Source organism: Dendrobates tinctorius, unplaced genomic scaffold, assembly GCF_039654945.1.
Source record: "Dendrobates tinctorius isolate UK_male_01 unplaced genomic scaffold, ASM3965494v1 ptg000219l, whole genome shotgun sequence".
Classification (NCBI taxonomy): domain Eukaryota; kingdom Metazoa; phylum Chordata; class Amphibia; order Anura; family Dendrobatidae; genus Dendrobates; species Dendrobates tinctorius.
Window position 1 is genome coordinate 5948722 of NW_027361886.1, and position 20906 is coordinate 5969627.

General features: G+C 45.2%; 1 protein-coding gene across 6 annotated transcripts in view; it reads left to right on the forward strand.

Annotated features, from left to right (window-relative positions):
• Positions 1 to 20906, forward strand: part of GATAD2A (GATA zinc finger domain containing 2A) — a 116768-nt gene that overhangs the window by 34015 nt on the left and 61847 nt on the right. Inside the window, exon 1 of one of the 6 annotated variants that reach the window (XM_073555140.1) lies at positions 2931 to 3075. The exons of the other annotated variants lie outside the window; for them this stretch is intronic. The gene's annotated coding sequence lies outside the window, so the exon portion shown is untranslated. Of the gene's footprint in view, positions 1 to 2930; positions 3076 to 20906 lie in introns of those variants that run through there. 6 annotated transcript variants of the gene reach the window in all.

A 20906-nucleotide genomic window follows, 5' to 3' on the forward strand; every position in this document is an offset into this window, starting at 1 on the left:
CACCCCCTTAGTTAGGGAAAAATAATATAATTAAAAGAAAATTTATTTCTATTTTCCCATTAGGCCTAGGGTAAGGGCTAGATTTAGGGCTGAGATTAGGGGTGTGTTGGGGTTAGGGTTGGAGTTATAATTGGGGGGGTTTCCACTGTTTGGGCACATAAGGTGCTCTTCAAATGCAACATGGCGTCCGATCTGAATTCCAGCCAATTTTGCATTGAAAAAGTCAAACGGCGCTCCTTCCCTTCCAAGCTCTGCCATGCGCCGAAACAATGGTCCCCCCCCCCCCCCCCCCCCACATATCAGGTATCAGCGTACTCAGGACAAACTGCACAATAACTTTTGCAGTCCAATTTCTCCTGTTACCCTTGGTAAAATAAAAAGAAAATTGAACCTGAAGTATTTTTTTTGTGGAAAAAAAAAAAAAAGTTAAATGTTAGTTTTTTTAAATATTCAAAAAATTCCTGTGACGCACCTGAAGGGTTAATAAACTTCTTGAATGTAGTTTTGAGCACCTTGGGTGCAGTTCTTAGAATGGTGTCACTTTTGGGTATTTTCTATCATATAGACCCCTCAGTGACTTCAAATGTGATGTGGTCCGTAAAAATAAAATGGTGTTGCAAAAATGAGAAATCTCTGGTCAACTTTTAACCCTAATAACTTCCTAACAAAAAAAAATTTTGCTTCCAAAATTGTGCTGATGTAAAGTAAACATGTGGGAAATGTTACTTAAGTTTTTTGTGTGCCGTATCTCTGATTTAAGGGTGTAAAAATTCAAAGTTGGGAAATTGCGAAATTTTCGCCAAATTTCCTTTTTTTTTTTTTCCACAAACGCAAGTTATTTGGATGAAATTTTACCACGATCATGAAGTACAATATGTCACCAGAAAACAATGTCAGAATCACAGGGATCCATGGAAGCGTTTCAGAGTTATTACCTCATAAAGGGACAGTGGTCAGAATTGTAAAAATTGGCCCAGTCATGAACGTGCAAACCACCCTTGGGGGTTAAGGGGTTAAATAAAATCGTAAGTCAGTGATTCAAACCAGTTTTAACTGCTTTGAACAGGCACTCACCTGTTCAAAGCGGTTAAAACTGGTTTGAATCACTGACTGGTAACCAACTTACGATTTTACTTAAAAAAAAAAAAAAAAAAAAAAAAAAAAAATACACAGTGCAAATTAATTGGGACAAAGCACTTTTTTATGCTTTGTCCCAATTCGCTGTGTGTGTGTGTATATATATATATATATATATATATATATATATATATATATATATATATATATATATATATATATATATATATATATATTATAAATTTTTTTTTTTTTTTTCTTCTCTCGTATAGCACTTGTCCGTATTTCTCTCTAGTGTGACTCCGGCCTAAGGGTCCCGTTACACATAGCGACGCTCCAGCGATCCCGACAACGATACGACCTGGTAAGGATCGCTGGTACGTCGCTACATGGTCGCTAGTAAGCTGTCACAGTCAGATCTATTCAACGGCGCAGCAACGATCCGGCGGTCGTTGGGACCTTGTCAAACAGCAGCTATACTGACGACTCACGCCTGCATCCCTGAGCTCTGCGTCGCCAACGAGGTCACTCGTCGGCGTCAAACACAGCGATGCATGCTGGCCAGCGGGACACCAATGATCAAAAAGTGGCCTAGGACATTTGAGCACAATCAGCGATATCCAGCGGGTGATCCGGTCGCCGCTGTGTGTCACATGTGACGAGGTCGCTGTTGCTTCACAAAACCTGTGACGTTTCGGCGATCTCACTAACGATCTCGCTATGTGTGACGGGGCCTTTACACTCACTCACTCACACACACACACACTCTGATGGTAAACACGGACACACAGTACATGACACTTGGATCCAAAACACTGACACCAGTACCATTTTCACATATGTGTTTAATTAGTCGTGTGAAAGAGGTCTAATAGAAATAATGGCTTGGTGGTTTAGACAGGTGCCCTTTGGCAGTGATACCATGTCTGGCAGCTACTCATTCTCATCATGGTAATGCTTCGTTGGTTCAAGTATGTATATTTATGGGCCAGCATTAGGTCAATATGGCTTTTTATTAAATTGACCCTAGTCTTGCAGTAACTAACAGCCAAGTATCTTTATACAATGATCTGCTGTAACTTTTAAACCATGATGCTCATCTTTTCATTTGTATATGTTTGCAGTGATGGACAGAGGTCTGATTGGACACTCTGGCCTGTCTGTTGCTACACAACTATAATTGCAGCAAATTTCAATGCGCTGTGTGGTTTCACCTTTCAAAAAACAAAGGATCGCACACATTTCGTATTAAAATATTGTATGGGTGCACAGATATGATGTAGTCGATATCCAAACCTATATATAAATGGTACTCTTTGGTAAAAAAAAAAAATTGTATCCAAGTAAATGTGCATCGCAATACTGGAATTCATACATTTATTTACTGCAGTGCACTGATGCTTAAAAAAAAATAAAAATATATATGTTACACACAGTGCTTGGCATAAGTACACCCCCTTTGAAAAGCACCGTTTTAGTTATCTCCTTGAATACAAGAAAAATTTCCAAAATGTTGACAAGACTCTTTTATATAAGTGTTTAACCCCTTAACCGCTGATTTTAACGGCTGTTATTAAGGCTACTTATTTCTCAGCGCTGCTTTTTAACTGCCCTGTGGAATGAGAATAGCGCCACTGAGTGGCAGCGATTTCCCTGTGTGTGAGCTGTGTCTCTCATCTTCCTCCTGACAATACAACATAGATTTTCTATGGGATTAAGGTCAGGTGAGTTTTGCCAATCAAGCACAGTGATACTGTTGTTTTTACACCAGGTATTGGTACTTTTGGCAGTGTGGATAGGTGCCAAGTCCTGCTGATTAATTAAATTTCTGTCTCCAAAAAGCTTATCGGCAGAGGGAAGCATGAAGGGCTCTAAGATTTCCTGGTAGACTGCTGCGCTGACTTTGGTCTTGAACATCACTGATTGTGGAAACTTCACACTAGACCTCAAGCAGCTTGGATTGTGTACCTCTCCACTCTGTTTTTCTCCTTGGCCCAGGTAAGACTCTTCTGGCAATGTCTATGGGCAGGAGTGTCTTGACAGTGATGGAGATGAAAATTTCATTCTCCAGCAGGATTTGGCACCTGTCCACACTGCCAAAAGTACCAATACTTTTGTTTAAAAACAACACTATCACTGTACTTGATTGTCCAGCAGGCTGGCCTGACCTTAATCCCATAGATAATCTATGGGGTATTGTCAAGAGGAAGATGAGACACCAGACCCCACAATGCAGACGAGCTGAAGGCTGCTATCAAAGCAACCTGGGCTTCCATAACACCTCAGCAGTGCCACAGGCTGATCCCCCTCCATGCCACGTCGCATTGATGCAAATAGAGCCCCTACCAAGTATTGAGTGCATTTATTGAACATACGTTTCAGTAGGCCCAACATTTTGGATTTTAAAATCATTTTTCAAGCAGATGTTATAACGTTTTCTAATTTACTGAGATAATGACTTTTGGGTTTTCATTGGCTGTAAGTGACAATCAACATTAACAGAAATACACGTAAAATAGATCACTGTTTGTAATGAGTTAACTGAAAAACCATGCACTTACTAGCCTAAGATAGAAGTTGTCCACTACATACTATAATTCCCCCACCAATTTAACCCTTGTATAGCATTGTTTTCTGAAATCAATCATGTCCTCTCTGCCTGTGAGAGGTGCCATTGACGACCGCTCACTCGGCTTCACGTGACTCCGGCTGCATCGACCGCTGATGTCACGTCAAGTTCCATAATTCCTTTTGTCACCCGGGTGTGACCAAATTGTGCGCACCTCTCCTGAGTGACTGGTCTGCGGGCAGAGTGACAGTGCACATCACAGTCCAGCATCCAGTGTGCTCTTTCCCTCTCCTCTGCTTTCATTAGCTGCAAGCACGCGCTGGCTGCTGGGCTGTTTCATCTTGTCATCCACATGCCATCTGTGTATACAATGCAAATGGCACTGACTATGTACACCGTTTTGTAAATTTTAACTGGTGATGTAAGTTTCCTATGTAAAATGGACAATGTCTCTGTAGATCCATATGGGATCATTTTGTGCATCCATAAACTTGTTTACTGGGCAAGATTTAGCCGATATACAGAATTGACACACTTTATTCACCTGGATAATTTTTGGGTCAGTGCATTTATAAAAAAAAAAAAAAACCCAAACAGAATATCCCAATTGAATATTGAGTGCTGGCCACTTTTTTTTTTTTTTTTTTTCTTCTCCCCTGTATGGAAAGTATTCTGAACAAAAATAAAGTTGTGTGAATGATGTAGCCCTGTGCTCTTCTTTACAGTTGTGTGAATGACGTAGCCCTGTGCTCTCTTTACAGTTGTGTGAATGACGCAGCCCTGTGCTCTCTTTACACTTGTGTGACTGACGCAGCCCTGTGCTCTCTTTACACTTGTGTGAATGACGTAGCCCTGTGCTCTTCTTTACAGTTGTGTGAATGACGCAGCCCTGTGCTCTTCTTTACAGTTGTGTGAATGACGCAGCCCTGTGCTCTTCTTTACAGTTGTGTGAATGACGCAGCCCTGCTCTCTTCTTTACAGTTGTGTGAATGACGCAGCCCTGCGCTCTTCTTTACAGTTGTGTGAAGCAGCCCTGCGCTCTTCTTTACACTTGTGTGAATGACGTAGCCCTGTGCTCTTTACACTTGTGTGAATGACGTAGCTCTGTGCTCTCTTTACACTTGTGTGAATGACGTAGCCCTGTGCTCTCTTTACACTTGTGTGAATGAGGTGGCCCTGTGCTCTCTTTACACTTGTGTGAATGAGGTGGCCCTGTGCTCTCTTTACACTTGTGTGAATGACGCAGCCCTGTGCTCTTCTTTACAGTTGTGTGAATGACGCAGCCCTGTGCTCTTCTTTACAGTTGTGTGAATGACGCAGCCCTGCTCTCTTCTTTACAGTTGTGTGAATGACGCAGCCCTGCGCTCTTCTTTACAGTTGTGTGAAGCAGCCCTGCGCTCTTCTTTACACTTGTGTGAATGACGTAGCCCTGTGCTCTTTACACTTGTGTGAATGACGTAGCTCTGTGCTCTCTTTACACTTGTGTGAATGACGTAGCCCTGTGCTCTCTTTACACTTGTGTGAATGAGGTGGCCCTGTGCTCTCTTTACACTTGTGTGAATGAGGTGGCCCTGTGCTCTCTTTACACTTGTGTGAATGACGCAGCCCTGTGCTCTCTTTACGCTTGTGTGAATGACGCAGCCCTGTGCTCTCTTTACGCTTGTGTGAATGACGCAGCCCTGTGCTCTCTTTACGCTTGTGTGAATGACGCAGCCCTGTGCTCTCTTTACGCTTGTGTGAATGACGCAGCCCTGTGCTCTCTTTACGCTTGTGTGAATGACGCAGCCCTGTGCTCTCTTTACGCTTGTGTGAATGACGCAGCCCTGTGCTCTCTTTACGCTTGTGTGAATGACGCAGCCCTGTGCTCTCTTTACGCTTGTGTGAATGACGCAGCCCTGTGCTCTCTTTACGCTTGTGTGAATGACGCAGCCCTGTGCTCTCTTTACGCTTGTGTGAATGACGCAGCCCTGTGCTCTCTTTACGCTTGTGTGAATGACGCAGCCCTGTGCTCTCTTTACGCTTGTGTGAATGACGCAGCCCTGTGCTCTCTTTACGCTTGTGTGAATGACGCAGCCCTGTGCTCTCTTTACGCTTGTGTGAATGACGCAGCCCTGTGCTCTCTTTACGCTTGTGTGAATGACGCAGCCCTGTGCTCTCTTTACGCTTGTGTGAATGACGCAGCCCTGTGCTCTCTTTACGCTTGTGTGAATGACGCAGCCCTGTGCTCTCTTTACGCTTGTGTGAATGACGCAGCCCTGTGCTCTCTTTACGCTTGTGTGAATGACGCAGCCCTGTGCTCTCTTTACGCTTGTGTGAATGACGCAGCCCTGTGCTCTCTTTACGCTTGTGTGAATGACGCAGCCCTGTGCTCTCTTTACGCTTGTGTGAATGACGCAGCCCTGTGCTCTCTTTACGCTTGTGTGAATGACGCAGCCCTGTGCTCTCTTTACGCTTGTGTGAATGACGCAGCCCTGTGCTCTCTTTACGCTTGTGTGAATGACGCAGCCCTGTGCTCTCTTTACGCTTGTGTGAATGACGCAGCCCTGTGCGCTCTTTACGCTTGTGTGAATGACGCAGCCCTGTGCTCTCTTTACGCTTGTGTGAATGACGCAGCCCTGTGCTCTCTTTACGCTTGTGTGAATGACGCAGCCCTGTGCTCTCTTTACGCTTGTGTGAATGACGCAGCCCTGTGCTCTCTTTACGCTTGTGTGAATGACGCAGCCCTGTGCTCTCTTTACGCTTGTGAGAATGACGCAGCCCTGTGCTCTCTTTACGCTTGTGAGAATGACGCAGCCCTGCGCTGTTCTTGGGGGAGGTTTCCCTTTCATTCAATTTTGTTATTACAGCAAAGTGAGATCGCAGGTCAAATGTTTCCCAGTGTTGTCAGGTGACTTGTGTGCTCCATGTCACAAGGACTAGAGGTAACCACTTGAGGAAGCAGACTGTTTACTCCTTGTAATGGTTCAGAACCCAGTGTTCATGGCTTATCTGAATATCTCCTATACAGAGAAGGCTGAAAATCTCTTGACTAGCAGCTATCGACTGAACTCCTAAACCTGAGTGTCTGTGGGTTATTTTATTAGTGATTGACAGGCTTCATTACATGTCCCGCCCACTGAACTTCTAAGCATAGATCAAGAATTGAATAAAATACAAGATTCATTGCATCTCTTTCCCACATATTACTTTGCTCAACAGCTCCTACTCCATAAGCGCATGTGCACATGTTGAGTATTGCAGAAATTTCTGCATGGCAGGGAAAACTGAGGATAAAATTCCCCCATTTTTGCTGCGGTTTTTGTTGTGGATTTCTCCCCATTCATCAGTCTGAGTAAAATCTGCATTAAGAGTTAACATACTTAAATCTGCAGGTTACAAATAAGCAACCTGTGCAAGAGTCTCCAGGATTCTCATTTGCTTTGCTGGCATCAGGAACAGTGTGCCTACAAATGGCAATATACACAGAACATGACGGGTTCCCTTTAACCCCTTGGTGACCGAGCGAATTTTGTCCTTAATGACCAAGCCAATTTTTACAGTTCGGACCACTGTCACTTTGAGGTTACATCTCTAGAACACATCAACGGATCCCACTGATTCTGAGATTTTTTTTTTTTTTTTTTTGTGAAATATTTTACTTCATGTTAGTGGTAAAAATTTGTTCGATATGACTTGTGCTTATTTATGAAAAAAACAGACACTTGGCAGTTTTCAATCTTTGAATTTTTTTTGTGCCCTTAAATCAGAGAGTTCTGTCACAAAATAGTTAATAACATTTCCCACATGTCTACTTTACGTCAGCACAGTTTTTGAAACATTAATTTTTTTTTTGTTAGGAAGTTGTAAGGGTTAGGCCTGTTTCCCACTTACGTTTTTCCTGTGTTGGCAGCCGCTAAAATCGCGGATAATGGATCCGTGGGCGATTAAACACCAATGGGAACCACCGGATCATTGGTGCGCCAGGATCCGCCGATTTCGGAATTTTAAAGGAACCGCGGCTGAAAAGAAAAAATGACTACCGGCGATGTAGCGGGCAGAGGAGGCGAGATCTCTGGTGATGTCATGGTGAGTGGAGGTGAGATCTCGGGCGGTGAGTGGAGGAGGAGAGAGAGATTTTTTTTATCCAGCAGCCAGATTGGATTTAGGGTTAAACATGTAGCAAAAGAGGAAAATACGGATCTGGACAACAAAAAAATGGTGCATTGTCCGTTCGCTGATCTCAGCGTACGCCAAAATTTTGGCGGATCCGCAGAAATACGGATGCAACGGACGATCCTCAGTCAAAATCCCGCCGATAATGAAAGTCAATGGGGAAAAAAAAACGGATCGGCCAAATAAAATGGCAGATCCGTTTTTTTTTGCAAATTGGTGGATTTTGACTGATGGTGACAAACGGATGTGTGAAACAGGCCTTAAAAGTTGACCTGCGACTTCTCATGTTTCCAACAACATTTAGAAAAAAAAAAAATATATGTATGTATATGTGTATATATGTGTGTGTGTGTGTATATATGTATGTATATATATATATATATATATATATATATATATATATATATTATATAAATTTTTTTTTTTTTTGTTACCAAATCACATTTGAAGTGAGTTTGAGGGTCAATATGACAGAAATTACCCAAAAGTGACACCAGTCTAAAAACTGCACCCCTCAAGGTGCGCAAAACCACATTCAAGAATTTTATTAACCCTTCAGGTACTTCACAAGAACTAAAGCAACGTGGAAGGAAAAAACGAACTTTTTAATTTTTTCACAAAAAAAGTACTTTAGACCCAAACTTTTTTTATTTTCACAAAGGTATCAGGAGAAAATGGACCACAAAATTTGGGCAATTTCTCCAGAGTACACCGATACCCCATATGTGGGGGAAAGCCACTGTTTGGGCACATGGCAGGGCTCAGAAGGGAGGGAGCACCATTTGACTTTTTGAAAGTAAAATTGTCTGGAATCAGTGGCGGGCACCATGTTGCATTTGGAGACCCCCTGATGGTCCTAAACAGTGGAAACTTCTAATTCTAACCCTAACATGGCCCTACCCCTGATCCCAACGGTAACCCCAACCTGGAAAAAAAAATATATTGGTGCCGGCCAATGGAGGTACCGGTTGGGGGGGGGACAACCTCCTTTCTCTCTCCCCTTTGTATGCTATATCATATCAGAGGAGAGACATGAATGGGAAATTGGAATTTATTTTTTACTATCACCGTAAAACAGCGATCACAAGACTGGGGATGGTAAAAACACACCCAAATCATGTTCTCCAGGGTCTCAGCTACCCTGGTAGCTGAGACCCTGGAGATTTTCCAAGCCTGGGCGACGCTAGAACCTCATTTCTCAGCGCTGTTAAAAAAAACGGTGGTGCTGAGGAATAAGTACCCTTAACTTCTGCCGTTAAAAGGCATATTGGCGATCGTTAAGGGGTTAAATGGTAAGGCAATGTTAAGACTTGTGTTGTATCTTCCCTTATATATGGAAGCCACAGCACTGCCAAATCATCATACCACCTTGACCCATAATCTGGTTCATCTGTTTTTGCTTAGATGTCCATGATTTGTCACAGACCTATAGACTTGTATCAGTTCTTTTGGTCCGTGACTAAGGCTTTGTTCCCACGATGAGTTTTTGGCGCGTTCTTCACGCTGTGTACTTTCACTCTGTCAAAAATGCAGCATGTAGCAATTCCAACGTAGTAGATGGGATTTATAGAAATCTCATGACCACAGTTCTGTTTTTTTTCTTCAGTGTAAACTGTGGTGTATGTTTCAAACCCACAACATGTCAATATCTTGCGGCACAATGATTTTTGTGTGTGGATGTTTCCCATAGATTTGCATTAGTTGCAGAAAATCCACAAGGAAAAATGCATGTAAAATCTGCATAACTTTGATTTGGTCAAAGCCAAATACCAGGAAGTATCAAAAGCAGAGCAGCTAAAAATCTGACATGCCAACAAGAGACAGAAACCGTGTAAAGACACAGTCAACCTAATTTACCTGATGGGAGCAGAAAATCTTCAACGTCAAAAACTGACTAAAAGCTCATCATTATTCCGATCAATTGAGAAACATTTTTAAGTATAAACCCCTTCCTCTGCCCAGATATCACACACTGCCCATAGGTGGCGCCGCATTTCCAAGCTGAAATTGTTAGTCATATTTTTAGGACCATATTGAGGAACATATATCTGATAGCTTTGTAGAGTGTTTATGGCATGCTCACTACCTAGGGGCAGATGTCATTAGTAATTGTGTAAAGTTGTGGCCATTTCTAACTTTGTCATAAGAAACTATTGCATGAGAGCCCTCAAAATGGGAAAACTGGGGAATCTCTTCCTTTTCTATGTCTCCATTACTTGTATAGTTCAGTTAACCAGTTAAAAGCCAACATGAAGCTAGCTAGCTCCCTTGCTGTGTCAGTATATGCTCCTGCAAAGACTGCATTGTTAACACAGGTCAAGGGAGGAGGTGGGAGTTTAACCCTTCTGCTGCCCTGCCTACATTTGTTTCACTTTGTCTTGCTCTGTATCTGTAGTGCCTTTTGTCACTTGTCAAGCTCCTTTACCATACACTCCATGAACCCCCCTTAAAATCCAGCTGCTGCTGGGTGCATTCTGTACCCCACCCTTTTGTGCCCTTCCCCCTTACTGGCCCAACTGTCTGCATTGCACTGTCACTTCCCGGACACGCAGGGCCTGGCCTGTGTGAGGGCAAAGGATGCTGGGTAGCTTCAGCTAAGTATTGTGGAACACACGAGTGTTTCACTCTGTATCTCCTTTGTTATTCCTTCAGGGTGGAACAGGTTAAACTGCTTTCAGCCACCTTCATTGACACCAAAGCTATTGATGTGTTTTGATAGGATCTATGTGCAACATTTGAGTTAATGAAGGCATCATATAATTAACATCACATGTTTAGGTGGTATGACTAATGGACGAATTTACTAATGATAAACATTTATCTGGTGAAACTTGGGGAACAAAGTTGCCCGTATTTGAAATTATCAAGTGCGAAACATTCCCAAAAAGCTTCATCCTTTATCTGGTGTCACTGAGCATGAATGATTTGTAAACACTGTGAAGACTAATAACTAAAATGTGTGTGGCTGGATGGTTGTTCACCCATTTATCTACTACTGTAATGTGTATGACTATGCAGCATTTTCTCAATGGGACTATTCTGAAGCAGATGTACTGCAGTGGAAAGTTGTCCACAAATATGTGGTGACAAACAGCAGCTTTTCTGCATATTACACCCATTACATTGCAGAGGGTTAAAATTTGTAACACTTGTAATTTGACATCTATACAGTATGGGAATGAGATTTCCTAAAATGTCTTCCACAGTGTCTGACCACTACATCGATTATTCCACTCTGTGCCAGTCACTGCACTGGTTGCTCTTCTGGTTATCATACAGCTTATCACACTCGCCCACAAAACTCAACAGTTTTGCACCTCCCTATATCTCTTATCTGCTTACCAACCTACCCATACTCTCCTACTGTTAATGATCTGAGACATCCTCATAATCCAAACCTTAAAGGGCCCGTTACACATTTTGTGACACATCAGCGATCTCTCCAGCGAGATCGCTGTGTGTGTGACATCCAGCAGCGATCGGCCCCCCCCTCGGGGTATCGCTGATCGTGCTGGATCGTCCTGGGCCATTTTTTCATCGCTGGTCTCCAGCTGGCCAGCGCGCATTGCTGCGTGTGGCAGCGGGAGCCAGCGATGAGCGACTCTGCACGCTGGTTACAAATGTAAACATCGGGTTTCTAAGGGCTGCGGGGCACTTAAAAACCCGATGTTTACCCTAGATACCAGCGTGCACTTCAGGCTGGGCGGGAGGTGGAGACAGAGCGGCGCACAGATCGGAGTAGCTCTGCTATCTGCTACTCCAGTCTGTCAGACCGGAGTAGCAGATAGCAGAGCTACGCCGGTCTGTCTGCGGCGCTCTGCCTTCACCTTCCTCCCTGCCTGCAGTGCACACTGGTATCTAGGGTAAACATCAGGTTTCTAAGGGCCCCGCAGCCCTTAGAAACCCGGTGTTTACGTTGGTAACCAGCGTGCTCACTGGTCCTGATCGCTGGAGGGGCTGTTTAACAATGTCTCAGCGATCCCATCCACGTCTGATCGTTGGTGGGATCGCTGGGACATCATTATGTGTAACTGTACCCTAAGGCTATGTGCACACATTGCGGATTGGTCTGCGGATTTGTATCTGCTGCGGAATCGCAGGTAAAACGACCTGCGGTTTTCCCCTGCGGTTTATCACCTTTATCAGTGGAGGAGATGGTAAACTGCAGCAGAATCCGCAGAAAAGAAATGACATGTCATTTCTTTCTGTGGATGCAAAACCGCAGCTTTTCCGTAGTTAAAAATCCACAGCATGTGCACAGCAGATTGTAAATCACATAGATTTACATGCTACTGTACACTGTCTGCAGAACTGCTGCGGATCCGCAGCAAAAACCAAAGCGTGTGCACATAGCCTAACTCCTGCCTCCCAACACTATTCTGCTGCACCAGTTCTGTAGAACTGGTGCAGGCTAAAGAAATTAGCCAATATGGTTAATTTCTTTAGCCTGGTCTACCACCTCACCTCACCTCACTAATCTACGGTAATTATTCCGTTCTCTCTTCCTAACTTATTTTTCAGAATCTGGCTCCTTTCATCTGTTCCCACACCCTCCATTCACTCCATTATTAAAAATAAATATTCACTGCGTAGTACTTTGTATCTGCACTTATCCAGATAATGGCTGATGACCAGCTCATGCAGTTTTATTGAAACATCACTATCCTAATGATGGCTTGGCCATACATGACAAGCACTTTTTATCTTATAGCCCCCATATTTCTTCATAGATTGTACGCTGTTTGTATTGTTGACTAAAGTATAGTTGGTACATTCACCCTCTGATTTGTAAAGTGCTGTGGAATATGTTGACGCTATAGTGGATAATCTGCAGAATAAGTGGCCTGCTTTGTTCAATACTAATAAGGCTATCTTTAAGCCGGCATCATGGTTTGCTTCACCCAACCTGTGTTCATATACATTTTGAAGTATACAAATGGTGAATTATATAAAGATGGTGTATGCTAAAGATCGTTCATTCTAAAAACCATGTATAGTCTAAGAAATAATGGTTGTATACAAGCATGAATTCTAGATAACCATGTTGTTTTTGATGGTATCACAAGAGCAAATTTCTATTGCATTTTTTCTGTTTCTTTAGGTTTTTCTATAGAGCAGTGTTTACTACAATAACAAGGACTGTTACTTTTACAGTATGAAAGAAAAACTGATTTTAGCAGATTTTTAAAGGCAAGACATGGTCAACAAGATCGCTTTTACCCCCAAATGGTTTCAATAGACGTCAGCTCACCACACAAGTTGTATGTCCTCATACAGCTCAATCAGTGGAAAAATGAAAGATGTTACTGGTCTTAAAAGAATGACAGTCAAATCTTTTTTTTTTTTTTTTTTTTTTTTTAACCACTTAAATACTAAACTGCCGTATATTTTTTTTTTTTTTTATCGTACTGGCTTGGAGAATCTTGTTTCCAGGTTATGCTTACCGCTCAATGGACACCATAAAAGCCAAACTAAAAACAGTAGCAGAATTTTGTTTGTCTCAAATTTTTATATATATATATATATATATATATATATATATATATATATATATATATATATATATATATATATATATATATTTATTTCCAGGACGTCCACCTGACAGCACCATGGAGGACGTCCTCCTCCTCCTTACAGGGACAGGAAGCACACGAGAGGTTAAAGGTCACGTCCCACCCCCTCTCCCTCAGTGTTTTTCCTGTCCCTGCATGGAGGGACACACGAGAAGCTTACCGGAGGGGCTCAGGGGATCGTATGGCTAGTCCAAGCCTTCCCCTGTCAAGAGGTCCCGGGGCCGAAACTCTCCAGTGGGGAGTCCCTCTGCCCCAAAGGCCAGGAGCAGGACGACGCTCCTGGAGGGAGCCGTTCCTCCCCATGGGAGGCTCTCGGCTCCAAAAACTCACCGCCACGGCAGGTGATGGTCGGCTCCCCGCAGGCGGCTGGCTGGGCGGGCACCGACGGACGACTGGCGCAGCGGCGCTGGGAGGCAGGAATAAGGCCTCCGCAGTCCGCCATAGCAGGCAAAGAGGCCGGAGTGGCAGTCCGCCGCAGACGGATGGGGGTTGGCTCCCCACGGCGGCAGGCCGGAGGAGAGCAGGAAGTGGAGGAGGCGGCCTAGCGCGAGAGGCCGCGCGTCACATCCGGTGACGTCAGACGCCGGCCTTTGAATCCCGTGCGCGCTTCTGAAGCCACAGAGCGCTCGCTACAGAAGCCACACAGCGCTCGCCACTAAAGCCACACAGCGCTCGCCTCTGGGGTCCACAGCGCGCACTCCTAAGGCACAGAGCGCGCTTCTGGAGATCCAGGGAGCACGCTTCGGAGGTCCATAGCTCCCTGCGGACCGCGCCAGGATGGAAGGGGTCGCTCCCAGCAGGCGGAGGGGTAAGTGCGCATAGCGCAGACCACCCTCTCCCACCCATTACCCCAACCCAGATCTGAGTAGGTGCCCCTTCTGTATTAGGAGAAGGGAGCCCCGACAGAATCCCCCTTGGGGGCGAAGGACCCGGCAAAGGCCACCTCCAAATCGGTCAGATGCCCAGTATGCAGGGTAAAGCTGCCAGACGCATATAACAAGACCCTATGCGGACCCTGTACCTCAAGGGTCGTAGGCGAGGAACAGCCATCCCTCCTAGCCGAGATGAGATCGCTGATAAGGGAGGAAGTTCGGGCCTCTTCATCCAGCCTCGCACGGCGTCAGTCCCCCAGCCCAGGGCCGAGTCGCAAACGTCCAAGGTGGAGTGAGAAGTCCGAATTCCGGGATTCGGATCAGGAAGGGGGGATAGACAAGATCAGAGCAGAAAATACCTATTCAGACTGGAGTACACGGACGAGTTGGTCCAAGCAGTCAGAAATACTATGCAGGTCCCAGTCGCTAAAGTTACCAAAAAGACGGCTATCCCATTCGAGGACTCATCAGGTCTTCGAGACCCGATGGATAGGAAGGCAGACGTCTTATTAAAAAGAGCGTGGGAGACGTCGGCGGCTCTCATTAGGGCCAACATAGCAGCCACCTCGGTGGCCAGGTCTATGTTTTTGTGGATGGGGCAGTTGGAAGAGCACCTAACCAACAAGACCCCTAGATCAGACATCCTAGCATCCCTTCCGCTCATGAAATCGGCTACGGCATTCCTATCAGATGCGTCAGCCGAATCGGTAAGATTTGCAGCCAGAAACAGCTCCCTCTCCAACGCAGAGACCTGTTGAGACGTCAGTGCTCCATAAGAGAGGCAATGGAGGTCCTGGGCCTCATGACGGCCTGCATCCAGTGCGTCCGATGGGCCCAATTCCACTCAAGATCACTGCAGAAAGAGATCCTTGCGAGGTGGGACAGAAGTCAGGCGTCGCTAGACAGACCTCTAAGGCTGCCAGAACGAGTAAGAGAGTCCCTTCGGTGGTGGACACGGTCCAGAAACCTTCAGGTGGGCGTATTTTGGACAGCCTCTCCATACGTGGTAGTCACCACGGACGCCAGTGTGTGGGGTTGGGGAGCCCACATAGAAGGGAAAATCTTCCAGGGGAAATGGCCAGTAGACATCAAGACCAGATCCTCCAATTTCAGAGAACTCTACGCGGTCTGGGAAGCGCTACGGCGGAACCAGTCGATACTAGAGAATCGTCATGTCCGTATACTATCCGACAATATGACGACAGTGGCATTCCTGAAGCACCAGGGAGGACCCAGACATCAACCACTACAGGACCTAGCGGGAAAAATATTCGCTTGGGCAGAAAGAACAGTCCGGTCAGCGACCGCAGTACACCTAGAGGGTTCCCAGAACGAAGTAGCAGACTACTTGAGCAGACAACGGATCCTCCCGACAGAATGGGAACTGAACGAAGAGATCTTCAACCATCTCTGTCAGCGTTGGGGGACCCCCAGTATAGATCTCTTTGCAGGCCGAAACAATTCGAAAGTCCCCAGATTCTATTCCCTGAATCCGATGGACCACCCCGAAGGTGTGGATGCCCTGAGTCAGACCTGGGGAGAATCCCTCTCCTACGCATTCCCGCCACTGGCCCTCATACCGACAGTGCTCAGGAAAATACGCGAGGACCACGCACGAGTGATGTTGATCGCTCCATACTGGCCAAAGAGAAGCTGGTTTCCCCTTCTAGGAGCTATGGCAGTCGGAAATCCAGTCGAGCTACCCCTGTGGAAGGACATCATCCACCAGGGCCCGATCTACCATCCAAACCCAGCAAGACTTCATCTATCGGCTTGGATCCTGAGAGGGACATCCTGAAGACAAAGGGATTGTCGGACCAGGTCATATCCACCCTACTGGCCAGTAGGAAACCGGTGACATCCGCAATCTATAGAAAGATATGGAAAAGATTCTGTCTGGAGGGTGGCAGGTCCGATCTCGTGGCAGGCACCCCTGACCTCCCTAGCATACTAAGTTTTTTGCAGGCAGGTTTTAATAAAGGCCTTAAGCCTAGCACGCTAAAGGTCCATATTTCAGCCTTATGCGCCTTCTTCGATTACCAGCTAGCGGCTCATCCCTGGGTAATAAGATTTATAAAGGCCACGCAGCGCCCCACGATTAGGCAGCTCACCCCGCCGTGGGATCTGGGTCTGGTACTCAGGTCCCTCTGTACAGACCACTATGCCCTATGGGAGAAAATAACATCTCTGCCCTCACCCGTAAAACGGCCTTCCTAGTAGCCATTACCACGACCAAAAGGATAGGGGAGATCCAGGCCCTGTCCACTAAGGATCCATATCTACAGATATGAGGGGATAGTATAATCCTAAGGTTAGACCCGGCATTTACCCGAAGGTAGTCTCCTCAGAGAATCTAAACCAGGAGGTAGTGTTACCATCGTTCTGCGACAATCCCCGTAATAAAAAAGAACAGCGTCTTCACTCGCTGGATGTGAGGCGCGCGGTGCTAGACTATCTAGAAGCCACCGATAGCTGGCGCATTGACCCAAACTTGTTCATCCTTTTTGGGGGTAAAAATAAGGGGAAGAAAGCCTCTAAGGCGTCTATCGCGCACTGGATTACCTCAGTAATCTCTGACGCCTACCAAGCCGAAGGCGTTAGCCCGCCAGGGTCCATAAAAGCCCACTCTACGAGGGCGGTATCAGCCTCATGGGCTGAACGGGCGGGGGCCTCGGTTGACCAAATCTGTAGAGCAGCAACCTGGGCCAATCTGAATACATTCTGCAAGCACTACAAGCTTGACGTGTTGGCTGGTCAGCAGACCGCATTCGGGAGAAAAGTTCTCCAGGCGGTAATCCCACCCTGAGGAGGTGCTTTGGTGCTGTCAGGTGGACGTCCTGGAAAATAGGTATTAGACCTACCGGTAATGATGTTTCCAGGAGTCCATCCTGACAGCACTGGTATTTCCCTCCCTGTTATGTTATGCTATGTTGTATTTTTGATATGTCATATGCTGTAATATGATTGTTTCATTAAACTGTTACTAGCATCATCCACCTTGCGGTACTTGTTAAATCACTGAGGGAGAGGGGGTGGGACGTGACCTTTAACCTCTCGTGTGCTTCCTGTCCCTGTAAGGAGGAGGAGGACGTCCTCCATGGTGCTGTCAGGATGGACTCCTGGAAACATCATTACCGGTAGGTCTAATACCTATTTTTTTATTTTTTTTTTTCTCCAGTGCACTGGTAAAATAAATGGGTGGTATTCATAACTATAACTAAAAAAAAAAGCCAAAGTCAAACCGCAGGGGAAATCCGCAGATAAACCGATGGTCTTTTGACCGGCGGTTTTTGACAAATCCGCGTGGAAAAATTCGCAGGACAATCCGCAGCGAGTGCACACAACCTTATAGTTCAATAATAATCTAAGGAATTCTTTATCTGCCATCATCAAGCTTTTTTTAAGGTGGGAATGGCATTAGGAGTCCCTTGGTAATTGTAACCATTTTAGGGAACTTTGCTGCAATAATAAGATTGGCAGCTCTAAAACACTCAAATTGCACTAGAAAAAACTTGTGAAAAAAATCTCTTGTGTGTTAATGCTTTTTCAACTGTTTAAAACACAAAAACTGTTCTTTAATACTGTTCAACATATTGCTGCATTTCTTCAGATTTTCCAATTTTGACAAGAAATAACTACAGCTCACCAGATTTTCTTGTAGTATGTCATGGTGTCCCAATTTTTATTTACACTGACAAACCATTGTTATTGTAGCTGTTTTAAAGGGGTTGTCCTAAAAGGATATCCCAGTTCATATGTCCTATTCTAGCTTGTTTAATCTCTTTGACTTGTAGAGGATAGGGTTGTGAGATTTTGCAGAAATTTTCATGGCCTATTCTGTCTCAAGCCTTCCTTGTATTATAAAGATGGCTGATTGTCTGCGACTTTCTCCACAGTGGTGAAATGAGGTGAAAAAAGTAAAGTCCAACCCCCCCAGACTCATGTCAATCCTTTGTGCTCAGCACTCCTTTTCCCAACAGTCCTCTGGCATCAACATCCATGGACACACGTGTGAGTGCTGCAGCCGACCAATTGTTTCTTAATTTACTGCAGCATTTGCATTCTGACCCCATTTAATATTGTCCATCTGTGCCCTTTTCATTTTTATTGCTTCAAAAACTACACTATTAGGCTGGGCTCTAATGGCCATATTAGAATAAAACCCAGGACAGTCTTGTCCTCAAATTACAGGAAAGGTGCAGGAGCTGCTGCCTGAAATTATATGTGCTAGTCTGGGCTATAAAATGGACCAGAGCAGTGCATGCTGCAATTTATTTTTTCCTCGGTGCTGAATAACACATGCATTGATGCAATAGTGGAAACCAATACGAACTGGCGTTTATTTTTAAGGCATTTTCTACATCTTGAAATTTCTTCTGTATAAATGTAATGGCTTGTATCCTATTGCAGTGGTCCCCCCAACTTTTTTGACCTTGAGAGCCACATTCTGCACTGAGAGGGGGTCACAAGCAACGTCCTGCTCCTGTCCCCCCGCAAAGTAGTGTCAACCAATGCCCCCATTACGGGTATAATGATAACCAAAGCTTTTCCACAGAAATCACTCCAAAGCAGTACAATGAGATCCAGAGGTTCCCACAATGCCCCAATTCAGTATTCTCCTTTCAAGGACTCCCAACACAGTCACATCCAGCTTTGAGCACCTCCTCTAACAGGTAGTACCATCCTCCAGCGTACCATACCTAAAACCTCTCTAAACCCCTAAAGGCCCCGTCACACACAGCGAGATCGCTGATTTTGTGACGCAACAGCGATCTCGCTAGCGTTCTCGCTGTGTGTGACATGCATCAGCGACCGCCCCCCCCCCCCCCACCGGATATCGCTGATCGTGCAGGAGTGTCCTGGGCCATTTTTTGATTGTTGGTCTCCCGCTGGCCAGCACGCATCGCTGCGTGTGGCAGCGGGAGACAAAGGATCAGCGAGCTCCCAGTGCTGTAAGCAGAGGCTGGGAGCTGGTATCCAAGGTAAATATCGGGTAACTAAGCCCACGCGTCACTGTTACCCGCTGTGTACCTTGGATTACCTGCGTGTTCGCGCTGGGAGATGGTATCCAAGGTACACAGTGGGTAACTAAGGCTAGTTTCACACTAGCGTTCTCTGGCGCAGGGCCGCCGCAAAGCTCCACCCTCAAAAATGCAACACAACGCGTTTTTGTGCGCTGGGCGCAGCGCCAGCAAAATCAGACCAGCGCACGGTCCGCTTACCCGACGCTAAATATAGGGTACGCTGATCGCATGCAGCATCATGCGATCATAGGAGGAACTGACGGAGGGGGCGGGGCTTAGCGATGGCCCTGCGCTGCGCTCGAGAACGCTAGTGTAAAGCTAGCCTAAGTGACGCGTGCGCTTAGTTACCTGACATTTACCTTGAATACCAGCGTCCTCGCTGGTCCTGATTGCTGGTGAGTGTGCCTGTTTGACAGCTCACCAGCGATCATGTAGCCAGGCACCAGCAATCCTGACAAGGTCGTATTGTTGTCGGGATCGCTGGTGCATCGTTTAGTATGATGGAACCCGAAGACCAGTAAATGTGCATCCAAATCTGCTCTTCTGTGCAGAGCTACTCACAAAATTCACCACTTTGAGATGTACTCTTCATACCTGTTTGCCAGCTTGGTGCATTAGGCCCAGGTCTAGTAGACAGCCGCGGGTCACAATTCATGGGACCGCGAGCCACATGTGGCTCCCGAGCTACTGGTTGGGGACCCCTGTCCTATTGGCTAATACCTGTGAAAATAATTTGACTCCTGTTCTTAACTTGCGGTAAACCTCCTAATTGTAATGGGCCCAGAGATGTACACTTCCTTATTCCCCCCCCCCATCACCTTTTTCTAGTAGGCAAGTGAAGCGAACTCGTAACCTGAGCTTGTCTGTTAAGATTGGTTTGCATGTCCATCTGTGTCACTAGAAGGCAAATGCAAGATCTTATTCCTGCAGAATCTTAATGATGCACCTAATCTCACCCCTCCCCCCCACTACAGGCTGGCTGGTCATGTAACATATATATTCACTTCCTTGGACCCTGTGAAACCTGATTGCTGTTCAACACAAGGTCCTCTCTCCAAATGTTTACTTTATAGTCACTCATTATTAACAGAAGTATACAGTCTTTGTTATCTACATTCCAAAATATATGTTCAGTGACTGGTAAAGGATGAAGCCTCTGGAAAACCCATTAGTTGAATGGTGTGCAAGATGCATTGTACTATGGACATTACTGACCTTGTATTGACGTTTATCACAGCTTTATGATTCTAATCTTTGTGATGCGCTATAATTGTCATCAGATCAGAAGGAACTTCTATCGGACGAGTATATAGCAGCAGTGTGAACACCATAAACTTTTTCAATATTTTCATAGATCAGACTTGGCAGTGAGAGTTTAAGGGTGTGTGTGTGTATATGTATGTATGTATGTATGTATGTATGTATGTATGTATATATATATATATATATATATATATGTGTGTATGTGTATATATATGTATGTATGTGTATATATTATGCTCTCAATCGATTTAATATTTTCTTAAAGGGAACCTCGTCAGCAGGATTGTGCTCAGTAAACTACACACATGGTCAGGTTGGCGCTGTGATACTGATTACAATGAGACCTTTGCTTGATGAAATCCGTCTTGTGGTT